Here is a 15423-nt window from a genome sequence, read left to right on the forward strand (position 1 = left end):
AGGTCCACTGAAGCCGCGGGACCCACGGACCCTCTGCCGGCACGCCTGTAGGAGGTCCATGGGAGCCGCGGGACCAGCGGCAGAGTGCCCCCCACACCCGCTTGGTGTGCTGGGGCCTGGAGCCGCCCCTGGGTGTCAGATGCCACCAGTGTGGTACTCTGCTCTGTTCAATGTTCAGATCAGTTGGCTGCATGCATGTTCCCTCTGTGTGCTACCCTGGCTCTGCAGAGAGCTGACAGCAGACCCTGAGAGAACTTCCAAGGACCGCAGATTCTAATAAGGCACCCGGCCAGGTTTATTGTCAAACGAAGCACAGTAATAGTTTCCAGCAGACTCTACAGGACATACTACAAATATGTGCCCCCAACAATGGACCGGCTCAGTCAGTGGCAGGACACTCCACTGCCCCAGGGATGCATTCTTATCCCCAGGTACAAACAAGTTATACATCAGTCCTGACGTATTGAGGTACAACCCCTCTGCGTAGCAAGGTGCCGCCTCTCACCTTGTACACATGTTGGTATGAACAAAACAACTCTATCCATCATATTACCCCTTTGCCCATCTTCAGGATGGGTCAGCCTCTTCCTTGTTATCTGTGTGGAATGGGCAAGTATTGGAACGGTCTGATACCTGGTGTCCAGGACCTTTTAGGTCTGTATCTTGCTCTTTCCTTGCCAGCTTCTGTGAGCAGGGCCTGCCTCTGGCTCACAGCTTAACTTTGCTTTACATTAGTAAAGTCTTGACCATTACTTTAGTCCAGGCTTTGGGCTTCATACTGGGCCTCTAATACAAGGCTTTGTTTCAGGGCCTCCTCTTATTACAATAGCCAGCTGTGGAAGGTTGCTTCCTGTGCATTTAATCCACCTCCTCAAGGTCCAGATGAGGCCCCTCCAGATCGGGCAGCTCCAACCACCAGGGAATGCAACAGGCATGCCACCAGGCATCCCTCCTGCACTCTGCTACAGCTTGGTGATGATGGGGTTGCAGACCTTCGCCAGCTCCTTCTGTTGATGTTCAAACTCTTCTCTCTCAGCAGCCTGGAACATATAGAGAACAATTTGTACACTCACTGCAAGTGTGCCCCTGGAAAGCCAGCTCAAGAACCAACCTACTGCTTATATTTTCCCATTTACCTTGGGTCAGGGTTAAGATGGCAGCTTAAGCCACAGTGTACTTTATGCAAACCCCATGTGGGGTGGGGGAGGCTTGCACTATTAGTCAATTTCCGCTTGCCTGGGTGACAAGGATAGGTGGGGGAGAGTAGTATGCCAAGCTAGGCATTTGACAAGCTACATAGAGGAATTCAGAATCTAGAACAAAGTGTAAATATGGACAAAAAATTAAGCAGAAGGAAAGCTACAGATTAACAGTAACCACTGCTAAAGAGCTTGGAACCTATGTAATCTACAGCGTTAACATCTTATAGGCCAGTCAAAGAGACAGTCAGAGCAGTTTTGGCAAGGAATTGCTTTTTAATTCAATTCATGAGTGCAAGATGTCCACTCAGGAAAGGAAATATTCAGGAATCCCTTTCTTTTAGCTGAGTTGGTAACTAGAATCTGATCTGACATTGTATCTTGTACCACCAGGAGAAATCCATTTATTAAGGCAAGTCTTTTAGAAAGATTTTATGGTCACTCAGACATCCAAGAAAGGTACTTTAAGCCAACACAAGTCTTTCGACTGCTGGTGGAAACTACGAATGGCTTTGGTGTCACTCTCGTCATAGCGACCATTAGCTATCTCCTGTCACTCAATCTAGGCCAATAGCTACAGCCTGCCCATAGAAACTAGGATCCCACCTTGGATTTTGGTACTGCTGCCTTCTGTAAGCCATTACAATACAAAAAGACACTAGTTAAGATTACAATGGCAGGAGACTTGCCCATCTGTTGCTGCACACTTCGATAAGTGTGTTCCTTGTCAGGTTAAAATGAGTCAGGAAGCTTTGTTGGAGCTTTTAATTCCAGTTTTTGGATGATGAAAATTCTTCTCATGGAGCTATAATTTTCACATACCTGATTATCAACTGGGTGGATAACAATTTCATTGCATTTGTCCAGGATTTTCTGTTTGTCCTCATCACTGATCTTGCCCTGGAGCTTCTCATCTTCAACAGTGGCCTTCATATTGAAAGCATAGGATTCTAGAGAATTCTTGGAAGACACCTTATCAAGCTGTTTCTTATCTTCTGCTTTGTATTTCTCTGCTTCCTGGACCATGCGTTCAATGTCTTTCTTGCTTAAGCGACCTGTAAGATACGGTAAGTCAGTTGGATTAAGTTTGTAGGCCACATTACTATAAGAAATATTGTACTCATGGAATGAGATTTTTAGGCTTCAAACTATCTACATCAACCCATACTTCCTTTTTGGAGTGTACAGTATGGAGAACCACTGTATCCCTGAAGATGAGAGGAACAAATACAAAACAAAAAACAAGCCAATGTTAAGGTTTTATCAGACTGTAATGCCTGTGTAATTTGCAACATGGTTTTAACATTCCTCATCAGCATGAATGGGTGACCAGGCAGCTGCTTTAGCTTGGGGTACACCCCAGCAAGGTGGTGGTTGTTCTGGGAAAGGAGCTGGAGTTGGTGGTTCCAGTACCCCTAGAGCAATAAGATTGGACTTCCATTCTACGAATCACTGGTATATGCACTCACCCACCCACTTCAGGTGACATTATGCAGTCCTACAAACTACTGCAGCCCTCTTGCATCTCCTCCCCCACCCCACCTGGACTATGCACTGCCTACCTTTGTCATTGGTAATTGTGATCTTGTTCTCCTTGCCAGTACTCTTGTCCACAGCAGACACATTAAGGAGGCCATTGGCATCAATATCAAATTTTACTTCAAGATGAGGTACACCCCTTGGAGCTGGACGGATGCCAGTCAGCTCAAGCTTGCCCAGCAAGTTGTTGTCTTTTGTCATGGTTCTCTCCCCTTCATAGACCTGGCCGGGGGTGGGGGCAGGGCGGAGAAGAAACAAGGGCCAACAAGATGAGTGTAAGTATTTTGCTATATGAAGTTTAATCTGTGTTACTTGCAAACTAGTATTTTCCTGAGGATCAGGAAGTCAAGTGAAGTATGTGTTATGGTCGCTCAGACATCCAAGGAAGGTACTTTGAGCCAACATGGGTTTTTCAACCTCTAGTAGAAGCTACAAATGATTTTTGGAATGTTATCATAGCAGCCGTAAGTTACTCCTTCACAAATCAACTCTCAAACAGGGAAGGGATTCTTCAAAACCTACCATGCCTTAAGAGAGAGTCTACTCACCGAGATTGACCTGCGCACTCATCAGCAGATAACTTCCATTACAAGTACAGTACTTCCTTACAAGAGGAGTTTGAAGTTTAAACTGGAGGTTCTCAGTACCTGAGACCAGATTATGCTAGTTTTGTTGCAGTACAGAGACTGAAGGGAATTGAGTAGCAGCCCCTTAACCATTTGAAGAATATTACTCCAGCCCAGATACATACTTGAATCAGAAAACTAGGCTGGTTGTCAGAGTAAGTGGAGAATGTCTGAGTCTGCTCGATGGGGATTCTAGTGTTTCGCTTGATCAGGACCGTCATGACACGTCCAGCTGTTTCGATACCAAGAGACAGAGGAGTGACATCCATCAGCAGCAGGTCTGCTACATTCTCAGACTTGTCGCCACACAAGATGGCAGCCTGAACAGCTGGAAAAAAAAAAAAGAAGCTGTGTGAAGACACTACAAAGTAAAATACTGTCACTGGAAAGACAGGTTTCTTTTAACTCGCTCGGACATTCACGGAAGATTTTAACTATCAGTCCACTTCTGGTGGAAAGTATGGATGAATTTGGAACCAAATTCATCAACGCAAGTGAACTGGAAAGATGCTATCCAATAGGATTTAAGAAATATGCACAGTATTCAACTAAGTGTAAGTGATTTCTCATTGATGCCATTGTGATCCACAGGTCACCAACATTTAAGTGTAAACCTGGGAGACGATCGCTTACTAGCCATGGCTTGAGTGCTGTGTTAGTCTTTTGCAGACTTTACATACATCTATACCCATGATCAAACCTGGCATTACAAGCCAAAAAGTTATTGGGGGAATGAGTTACCTGCACCGTAAGCCACAGCTTCATCAGGATTGATGCTCTTGTTCAACTCTTTGCCACTGAAGAAATCCTGGAGCAGTTGCTGAATCTTGGGGACTTGGGTGGACCCACCAACCAGTACAATATCATGGATCTGTGATTTGTCTAGTCTGGCATCCTGCAGGGCCTTCTCCACAGGATCCAGAGTGCCACGGAACAGATCAGCATTTAACTCTTCAAAACGAGCTCTGGTAATCGAGGTGTAAAAATCAATGTCCTCATAGAGAGTGTCAATCTCAATACTAGCCCGAGTGCTAGAGGAGAGGGTACGCTTTGCATGTTCACAAGCTGTGCGGAGACGGCGAACTGCTCTCTTGTTCTCGGTAATATCCTTCTTGTGCTTGTGCTTGAATTCAGCAATGAAATGATTGACCATGCGGTTATCAAAGTCCTCCCCACCCAAGTGGTTATTACCTGCAGTTGACTTTACTTCAAAGAGGCCATCCTCAATAGTGAGGATTGAAACATTAAAAGTGCCACCACCAAGATCAAAGATCAGGACATTCCTTTCAGCTCCAACCTGTAAGGAATAGAGAGTTTTGTTACTGATGTTACATCTCACCAATATTGAACTGATTAACAACAATCTACTATGCTGTTTAGCTGTGTTATAGTACAGCTTGTTCACCTTCTTGTCCAAAGCATAAGCAATAGCAGCAGCTGTCGGTTCATTGATGATCCGGAGCACAATGAGACCTGCAATGGTTCCAGCATCTTTGTGGCCTGGCGCTGGGAGTCATTAAAGCTGGCTGGTACTGTGACCACAGCATTGGTAACAGTCTATGGGCAGGAGAAAGAAGTCAGAATCATCTGAGACTTTCATCTACATGGTAGATGAAATCAAGCTCAAGCTAGGTTTGAAACTATTAACCCCTTAAATTTAGGAGAGTTAGCTGAGTAAACTCAGCTCTTAATCTCACCTTCCCAAGGTATGCTTCTGCAATCTCCTTCATCTTAGTCAATACCATGGAAGATATTTCCTCTGGGTAGAAGCTTTTGGTCTTCCCTTTGTAGTTGACCTGGACTTTTGGCCTGCCAGCATCATTCACAACAGTGAAAGGCCAATGTTTCATGTCAGACTGACAACAGCATCATCAAATCTACGACCAATCAGCCGCTTTGCACCTGAAAAGGGTTAACTATTATCAGTAACAACTCCAATTCATCATTCTACAAACACATGCTGTCATTAGCATTTCAGTTATGTCCTGTGTCTAAGTTAACATGAGGCAACTCCCACAATAACTCCGCTCCCCAAATATCTAGCTATTTTGGTCACTGGAATTATGGAGACTTAACTCCTGCCATGGTATGAGCACATTTAAGCCATCCTATCTACTAGTATCAGGACAACAGCAAAAATCTCCACTTTATAGGGTAAATGGAGGTTGCATGATTTAGAGCAGTAGTTTTCAACCTTGGATGTGCAGACTGCTCTGGATATCTTAGGCAGTCTGCAGATTACAGGTTGAAAACCACTGATTTAAAGTCCAACTGTATACTAATTAAAATGGAACAGCTGAACTCAATGAAAGCTGAAAATAATAATTAACTAGGATCATTTTAGCTTAAGGACTATGAATCAAACTTGGAGTCTAAATAACTTATGCCTCATGCCAATTTGAGCACCAACCTGCACAACAGGATGTGCTGTAAAAAAGATGGCATTTGTTCCTCCATTCCCAGAATGTGTTCATCGAAAGCAAATACACTGCTACCTAAACTGATGCCAAAATGGAAACAATGGAGAAGCGAGGCCTCTAACTTCCATCTACATCCAAATTAGAGAGCCCAATTCTGCATGATGCTATACCCTGTAACATGCTGAAGAGCTATACACTTTATGCTAGCTAAGCAATGATACAGCAACTTTATTCAGTTTAATGGTTACACGATTGAAGTACTCTGATCCCAGTTTTAAAGTCTCATTTCATTTTTCTTACCAAAGACTGTGTTAGTAGGATTCCTTGAAGCTTGGTTTTTTGCAGCATCGCCAATCAGCCTCTCTGTATCTGTGAAGGCAACATAACTTGGCGTGGTCCTGTTACCCTGATCATTGGTAAGGATTTCCACCTTGCCATGTTGGAAGACACCAACACAGGAATACGTGGTGCCAAGATCAATTCCAACTGCTGGCCCCTTAGACATTTTGCCTGTAATAAGAAGCTTGTTTACTACACATGCAAACACTTCAGTTTGTTAGCCCATGTTTAAAAATGACCTACATCAGGTACAAGATAGAAGTTAGTGGAACTAATGTTTTCCTTTTTAAAAAAAACTAAAAACATTAGCAACAGTAGCAAGATTTAAACTTCATGAGTTTAGTAGCTCATGTTTCTATTTGCTTACGTGCAAAGTATCAATAATTAACGTGGAGTTGAGTTGCAGAGTAGCTACTAGAACAAAGGCACACAACATGCACAGGATACCATGTGGCCTCAGAGTGAACCAAAAAAGCTTATCTGATAGGACAAAATCCCTTACAAGTTAGTAGCTAAATGACTCATGAAGTCTACATTTACAGCTCAACCTTAAGGTCACATGGCCTTTTAGTCCGGTAGACAAGCCACAGTCCATGCCTAGGGTACAGAATCCTGTATTACATGTTGTAATTTGAGCCATTTGGCCAACAAAAGATGACGGGATGGAAAAAACGTAGCTGCAATTTAATCCTGCTCTGCAGAGCGAACCTCCCGGCATGCAGCAGCAGGTCATTCCAGCCACATGGGATAAGGGGGCACATTGCATGCTGGGAAGCGAAGTCTCCATACTGCACCAAAGCAGCAGCCAGGAATCAAAGCGGAGGTGTTAAGACCCCAGCATGCATCACTTCACACAGACCACATGTGGGCTAGGCCCTTGGACTACATGTCCCAGCATCCCCCACCGCATCACATGGCAGGGAAGCCAGGCGCTCTAGCGCTTGCGCTCTCGCCACCCCCTGCGTCGGGCCCCGCTCCGCCCCAGGTGGTGCCCCGGGCAGCACTGACCCGCGACCGCCCCCCCCCGAGAGCCCGGCCGGGCCGCGGCCGCTCGCGGGTACCCACCAGACAAGGCCCCGCTCCTACCCGGCCAGCGCCAGCGGCTCCGGCAGGCGGAGAAAGCGAAAGCGAAGCTGCAGCCTGGAGAGCGGCCCCGGCCCCGCCTCACTTTATATACCACGCCCCTTCCCGCCCGCCGGCCAATCCTGCCGCGCCTCCCGGCAGGAGCCAATCGCGGCGAGCGGAGCACGCCCCCTCAGTGACGCACACAGGAAGGAGGCGGGCCGGCCGGCCGCGTTCCCCAACCTTCATGCCGGGGCCCGGCGGCCGGACGGGGTGGAGCGGAGGGAGGGCGGGCTCCAAAAAGAGCTACAGGGTGCCGCTGTATTTGCATAAACAGAACTTGACGCCGGCGGGTGGGCCGGTAATTTAACTAATCGTATCACAGCGTGGCTGTATTTGCATATTCCGAACCGGGAGGGAGGGAGGGAGGCGAGAGTCCGACCCGATCGCGGAGCTGGCCGCGCTCGTTGCCTAGGCGGGAGCCGCGGCCGCGGGGGGCGCGGGGCAGGGAAACAAAACGGCGGCTTAGCTGTGGGCGGGGCTGGGAGTCCAAGGCCCAATGAGAGACGCGCGGCCCAGGCCGGGGGCTTCAGGGGACCCCCCCCCAGTGGCGCTACAGCCCCGCCCCGGAGCCCGCCGCCCGTCCCGTGGTGCCCCTCTCCCTGCCCCCTCCCCGCTGCCTGGGGCTGATGCCAAGGCCCTGCTCCCCCTCACCCCCCAGGCCCTGCAGCGTGTCGCTGGGCGCCGGTGGTGTAGACGCTGCGGCGGCCAGAGGGGTCCTTCAGTCGCTGTAGTCAGCCATCCTCACCCATAGGTGCTGGAACTGCGGGGGGGGGGCTGCAGCACCCCCTGACTTGCAGTGGTTCCATTAAACACGGGATGTACAGGTTGGTTCAGTGGCTCTCAGCACCCCACCATAAACATTGTTCCGCACCCCATAACCCCACCCCAGGCAGGCAGCTGGGAAGAATTCGTCAATCACAGAGCCCTGTCTACACCAGGGCCTAGGTTGGCATAGCCACGGCATGGGGGGAAGAGGGACCAAACGTCTCACTTCCTGAGTGATGTAGCTAGGTCGGCCTGAGTTTATTGTATATAAGAGCTATGTATTATTAATTATTAAAGGCAAAAAAAGCCCTCTCCCACTGCCTGCTCGTCCGTACTCTTCAAGGTCAAGTGTTCTCGGTCAACCTTTGAAAACAAGTACAGGCACAGATTAAATATATTACCATTGGTTTGTTTTTGTTTGTTTATTTTACTTTTCAATAGTAAATGTCTGGGGAATAGTCACAAAACAATTTCGCGTTGAATAAGGAGTTGCTAATGTGAAGAGATTGAGTAACACTGCTTCCCAGAAAAGTGTAATGCACCCCACCTCTCCATCATCACATACTTCACCCACCATGCCAGACTAGAAGTACTGACAGTGGATCAGCCACTGACGCATCTAACCTAGTATCCTGTCTTCACCAGTGGCCAGGACACAGCTGTTTAATTCCTATGTATCCTACTGTGCAATATCATACCATAGGCTTCTCCATAAAGGGATAAATCAGTTGTTTAAGTAGTGTGGGTTCATTTCCAACAATGGCTAATACATGATATTTTAATGGCGATCATGCACTGTTTGCATCTCACTGTGTAATACCAAACCATACGGGAGGCAGTGTGGTTAGTGGTTAGAGCACTAGACTGGGACTCAGAAGACCTGGTTTGTCTCACGGGCCTACCATGGTGACCGCGGGCAAGTCACGGCATCTCATGCCTCAGTTCCCTATCTATAAAATGGGGAAAATGATACTGACCTCTTCTGTAAAGCACTCAGCAATCTAATGAAAAGCACTGTAGATAATCTACCAATCATTATTACCACTACCATGCGGTGGAATAGATGAATAGTCCATTTTGTCTGCTGTCCTATCTCCAATAGTGTCTAATGCTGAATGCTTCAGAGGGAGGCAAAACAAATGTGTCTACTTCTTCAATCTTCTATTATAGAACATTACAGTATGCCACACCAGAACTTTCTGAGGTCTATTTTAGCTGATATTCTGCCTCAGACAGTGGCCAATTCTGGATGCTTTGGTGAAAGGTGTAATCCTGTTCCCCTGCATAATGTACTTCACTATCTAATATACCATAGGATTTTCCATAGCAAAATAGGTCAGTGGGCCTATAAGGTATCCTATCACCAACAGTGGCCAGTGCTACATGATTCAGAGGAAGAAAAAAACCTTCACAAGTTCCCATCTCCCCCCCCCAACCATCTTGCACAGCAGGAGGGGGCTGAGCAGGAAGTTCTGATGGGGTAAGAACTGCAAATCCTGGAAGGAGCCTGTGCCAGGAACCAGGTGGTGCAGAACACACAGAACCCCTCCCAACCACTAAGCCCCCCTTGGCTGGCACTGGATCGTGCCTCCTGTGGCCTCACTCTGCCACCTACACAAGCCCTGGAGGGCAGGGAATAGCCACGGTGCTGGGCCCCCCATCCAATTGAAGTGGTCAGTGTCACAGTGAGTGACCCAAGGTGTGTGTACAGAATGGGGATGGTGTGTGTGTGTGTGTCTATTTCTGTGTGTTTTTGTGTATGTCTGGTTTTCTGCAGTGGTTGTGTGGGGGAGTTATTGCAGCTGTGGGGGTTATTGTGGCTGTGCAGGTGTGTGTTCATGTGGCTGGATTTGTGTGTGTGTTTGCATCTGTTAGTAGTTGTGTTGGTGTTGGCTGGACTTATGCGGGTGTTTGTGTATATTAGCAAGTGTGTGTGTGTGTGTGGCTGGATTCATGCATGTGTTTGTGTATGTTTGCAATTGTGTGTGTGTGTGTATGTGTGTGCGAATGCTCTGCTGCCCTCTGCCGGCGCAACAACCGCTTTCTCCATATGTCACAGCCCCATACCGTCGACCCCGGTGGTGATTTCCATCTTACAAGGGCTGGCTGGCCTGACCCTTCTCCCCTCTGCGCAGTGTGGCGGGGGCTGCAGCTCACCCCCTGGGGGCAGGAGGGCCGAGGTGCAGGGCACTGGCTCCAATGCACCTGGAGAGTAGCTCAGGTGAGGCAGGGCAGGGCGTGTGGTGTCCGTTCTGTGTTGCCTGGTGCTGGGCCATTGCACAATCCCCAGCCACGTTGCACAGCGCCCCCGAGAGGGGCAGGGGCCAAGCAGACGAGCCAGCATGAGGGGGTGAGGATGTGTGGCTGGGGGGAGGAAAACCTTGGGCTGCACACATCATAGTTATGCCCATGGTGGCTGCAAAATCTTTTTATGTACTTCTTCTTATCAGCAGTGTATTGTTTTCTCTGGTGATTAGAACTTGACCAAGAAATTTGTACCTTGATAAAATAATCGACTGCCCCTGGTGAAGACAATGGACTTGACACCCATTGGGGTGTCCCTACACAGGTACAAGTACTAACAACAGTGGCTGCCTTTTAGGCATAGTTTTTAATCAGGCCAATAAATGAAACAACCCCTTTTAAAATCATTTCTCAGCCTGAGTCCTTCACCCACATTCAAGCACCCATATATGAAGTAATTGTAGCTGAGTGTTTAAGGCAATGGACTAGAAATCCATTGGGGTTGCCCTGTGTGGGTTCAAATCCTGCTAACTACAGAAACACTGAATTGTTATTATTATTACTGTAGTCTTAGTACCTGAGCATCCACAGTGCAAACTGGAGCCAGATCTAGTTTCACTCTGTCTACACTTAAAACGCTGCTGTGGCACTGCTATAGCACTTTGGAGTAGACAGTGACTAGAGGGGTTTTCCCATCCCTGTAATAGCTGCATTGACAGAACAATTCTAACCAGGGCTTAGGTCACCTTAACTCTATGGGTCTGGGGTGGGGATTTTTCACACCCTGAGAGACGTCGCTCTGCCAGTTCAGTGCCCAGCGTACACCAGCCCTTAGATCCCTCTGGGTATTTCAATGCAGGCACTGACCTGTGAGAGGAAAACATCAGCTCACAAACACAGAGACTGAATTCCCCACATTCAATCTCTCTGCACTTTCCAGAAAGTCACGAAATTCAATTCATTCTTGCTAGGACAGAGAAAAAATAAGTGACACTAAGTTTTTGGCTTGATTAAATAAAATTAAGTGTTTAATTAATATAGTAAAAATATGTCCTGATTCTTCTAACTAACACCACAACGTGAAGACAGAGACAATACTTGTCAGTGACGATTCATTTCACAAATGATCTTCCCATTATTAATTTCCACGCCGCCCCCGTTGGTGGTCTGGGCACCTCCAGTGTCACTGATCTGCATTCACCTTCCCCTTAGAATTGTTCTCGGACATTCCCAAATTTGGAAAATTGTGCAGTTCAGAATGTGAATAGTGACCCGGCTCCTTCCTGCACCTGCTCAACATTGCTCCACAGCAGCTTCTCCCCCTGCAGAGTCACCCCAGCACTGCAGTGCAGCCGCCCAGGGTTCAGCAGGGCCCCCTGGCAAGGACAGTGGGTGCAGCTAACAGCCCGGTGTGCCTGGCACAAAGCAATACCCCCTACACACAAGTACAGAGACTGACTTCTAACTTTAACATCATGACACTCTGTAGAAAGCCACACGTGTCAGTTGTATTTTGACAGGGAGATGCAAAAATCAGGTGACATTATCTGATTAAAATATGAGCATATAGATCATTATTGCAACCACTGTTATATATTTGCTACAAATCTGGTACAAAATGTGGCATGTAAGATGTGTATGAAAAGATTATGATTTGCTGAATATGATGATGCTATTTGTATGCATGTATAATTTTTGTACTTGAAGTTGTGAGCACTGGCTCCATACTTGTATTTCAAATACGTTTGCTCCTGGGGTAACGCCCACAAGGTAGTTAGCCAGTGAGTGGCCCATCAAAAGGACACAACTCACAGTGGACCATGGCAGACACCCATCTACACTGAACAGACTTTTCTGTGAACGTTCCATCTGACGTATCCTGCAAAGTATCCATCCTGCAATAACTGAGCAAAATCAAGCATGGATGTGGACTTGCCCATGTGACTCCAAGCTCCCATCTTTCACCTGTGATTTTCCACTAGCTGTGCTGAGGACTTTGAAACAACGGCTTTCCCTCCACATGGCAGAAGTTATGTGAGGCCCTGGAAACATCTCCACTGTGCCTCTTTCCTGCTCAACCCTCTGGACTATGGACTTATAGGGGGGAGGAATAGCTCAGTGCTTTGCACATTGGCCTACTAAACCCAGGGTTATGAGTTCAATCCTTGAGGAGGCCACTTAGAGATCTGGGGCAAAAATTGGTCCTGCTAGTGAAGGTAGGGGGCTGGACTTGATGCCCATTTGAGGTCCTTTCCAGCTCTAGGAGATTGGTATATCTCCAATTATTATTACCTTGCCCAGCCTCACCTGAGCTGCTCTCCAGGTGCATTAGAGCCCAGCACCCTGCACCTTGGCACTTCTGCCCCACAGGGGGTGAGCTGCACCACACTCTGCAGAGGGGAGAAGGGTCAGGCCAGCCAGCCCTTGTAACATGGGGAAATCACCACCGGGATCGACGGTACGGGGGCTGTGACATACAGAGAAACAGTTGTCGCGCCGGCAGAGGGCAGCAGAGCACACACACACAATTGCAAACATACATGAACACCTGCACAAATCCAGCCAACACCAACATGAGCCAGGGGAGCAGAGCAGGCTGGGGCTGGGTCACTCCACTTACCATGCAGGGGTGGGGTGGAACTGGGAAGCCCCCCCTGCAGGAGCTCCCCACCCCAGCTCACCTCCGCTCCGCCTTCTCCCCTGAGCTCGCCAGCACAGCTCCACTTCTCCTGCCTCCCAGGCTTGCGGTGCCAATCAGCTGTTTAGTGCTGCAAGCCTGGGAGGGGAGGAGAATTAGACAGGGGGCAGCGTGCTCAGGGGAGAAGACGGAGCAGAGGTGAACTGGGACAGGGAGCGGTTCACCTGCACGCCCCCACCCCCGTTACTTGCTGCGGGCAGCCCTCCCCCCGCACCTCCCAGCCCCCTGCCCCAGCTCACCTCCACTCCACTGCCCACCCTGAGTGCGCTTTTTGGTGCCGCCAACCACTTGGCACGCTGGGCAGCCGACTAGTTTGCCTAGTGGTTGCACCGGCCCTGGCCACTGCCTGTCAGCAGGATTCCTCCTCCTCCTCCCTCCTGTGCCTCAGTGCAACTAAATCTCTGCACCTAGACAGCCGGTCCGTCCGCTGCACCCCAATCCCCCATGCCTGAGCCTCCCTGCCAAACCCTGCACCTGGCTCCAGAGAATTAAGTCTCATATCTCACTGGGAACGCGACTTCTTGTGCCCAGGGAGTCTTGGCCCCCCTCAGTAGCTGACCTGAGAAACACAGTGTCTGCAAAAGCAGCAAAGAGTCGTGTGGCACCTTATAGACTAACAGACGTATTGGAGCATGAGCTGTGGGTGAATCCCCACTTTGTTGGATGTGTCAGTGTCGCCTTTTCCAAAGAAGTGCCTGGAGGGCCTTTTTCTGTGTGACCACGTGGCCTAATGGATAAGGCGTCTGACTTTGAATCAGGCAATCGAGGGGTCGAGTCCCTTCGTGGTTGTGCTTGTGCAGTTTTACCTTTGTGCTGAACGTCCTGCTCCCTTCAGGGCTAGAACCTCTTCTTGGCCGCTCAGGCCAATGCTCTGGCTTCAGCTAGAGCCCCGGGAAGGAGTTGGGGGTTGGGCGTCACAAAGGCTGGGGCATGAGCCCCAGGTGCTTCCAGTCTCGCCTTTGCCCTTCCTCACTTGCCAGAGAAAATGGGCGGCTGCCCGGGCTAGTGTGTGGAGCAGTTTCCCTCTTCCAAGTGTGCGCCTGTCCCTGTGCTGGAGGGTACTTGCTACATAGCACCTTGGGAGCCTGGGTGTTTCTCTGCTTCTCGCCAGCTGGGGTAAAATCTCCTGCCCCACTGCCAAAGTGAGCACAGAGAGTGGGAACGGTAAGAGGCGCCACCGGGGGGCTGGCCCTGCTTTCCTACCATCTTCGATAATGGCCACAGAGCATCAGCAGCCTCTCCACATGCTGGTCTGTGGGTGGCCTTCAGTGGGGTTTGGCATGGCAGGGAGCAGCCTGGCTGGGTGTTTTTGTGCCTGTCTGCTGGCCACACATAGGCATGGTCCTGCCCTCCTCTTGCCCTGCCCTCGGCTGCTCTGTGGCTTTTAAGCCTTCCCTTGGAGCCGTCAGTACCAGCCGCCTCTGCTCTAGGTGCCCAGAGGAGGAGAGGTCTGCTGGGCTCTGTGTCGAAGTGGGGGATTTTCTTAGGGTTTTCTGTGTTTTCCAGTGGTTCGCATGCACAGGGAGCGGGACTCAGTGTCCCCGGGTGTTACTGGTTTAACGAGGTGAGGGTGTTAGAAAAATAGGCCAATACAAGCCTGTTAGCAAGACTAGGCCCTTAGCATAGGTAGACTCAAGGCCCTTAGCATAAGTAAAATTAAGGCCTTAAAATGCAAGCAGAGAGAAAAGCCTGTGTCAGCTATTATCAGCTTAATGCTTGGTTTGTCCTAGTTCATGCTTATCAGCAAGGCCCACGCTTGGCGTAACATATGTGCAGCTGTCTTTTTCTGCTTATGGCCAAAAGCAGTTAGCCTAATGGGTCATCTTCTCATGCATGAAGCCAAGAGTAGTTAGTATGATAATATAAGGGGTTAAAGGATATCTTATGTCTTCCTTACAATGATAAATGTATCCGTGCAGCTGCACTGTTATCATGATGGATGTATCCGTGACAGTTATGCATATCTTGTTCCTTTTTGATTGATATATGTATTCTATGTACTTCAATATTCCCTATAGATACATTTACAGGACCTATAGGGTCAGCCAAGTAACGCAAATAAGACGCCAACAAAGTTGTTTGTTTCGGGTATAAAGGTAAGCCCATCCGCCATGTAAGGTGTGTCTCTCGGCATTAGCCGACGAGAACACCCGCCAGCTGATCGATCAATAAAGCTAATGGTACTCGTCTTCCTGTTTCCGTGCTTCCTTGGCGAATTGGGTAAGCTCCAGGAGAATCGGGCCCTTTTGGCTAACAAATTGGCGACTCCACGCCGACTTCTCTCCTGTTGGGGCGTTGACCGCGGCCGAGGACGGCTCAGGAGAGTGGCCACCTCGAGCTATTGGTTTGCTCGAGCCCGGTCGCCACAATCGACCGGGACGGCTACGCCTCTATAGAGAACTCCAGCCGACACGGAAGCAAGACAGTACCAGAAGAGGGGAGTCCACCTGCCGGACGCGCCACTCCGG

The 15423-nt window shown here is 49.0% G+C and overlaps 1 pseudogene; it reads right to left on the reverse strand.

Moving 5' to 3' along the window:
* Positions 1 to 432: 432 nt before the first annotated feature.
* LOC120385076 lies at positions 433 to 7277 on the reverse strand (annotated as a pseudogene).
* Between the last annotated feature and the right edge of the window lie 8146 nt (positions 7278 to 15423).

Source organism: Mauremys reevesii, linkage group 17 (assembly GCF_016161935.1).
Source record: "Mauremys reevesii isolate NIE-2019 linkage group 17, ASM1616193v1, whole genome shotgun sequence".
NCBI classification, from domain to species: Eukaryota; Metazoa; Chordata; order Testudines; family Geoemydidae; genus Mauremys; species Mauremys reevesii.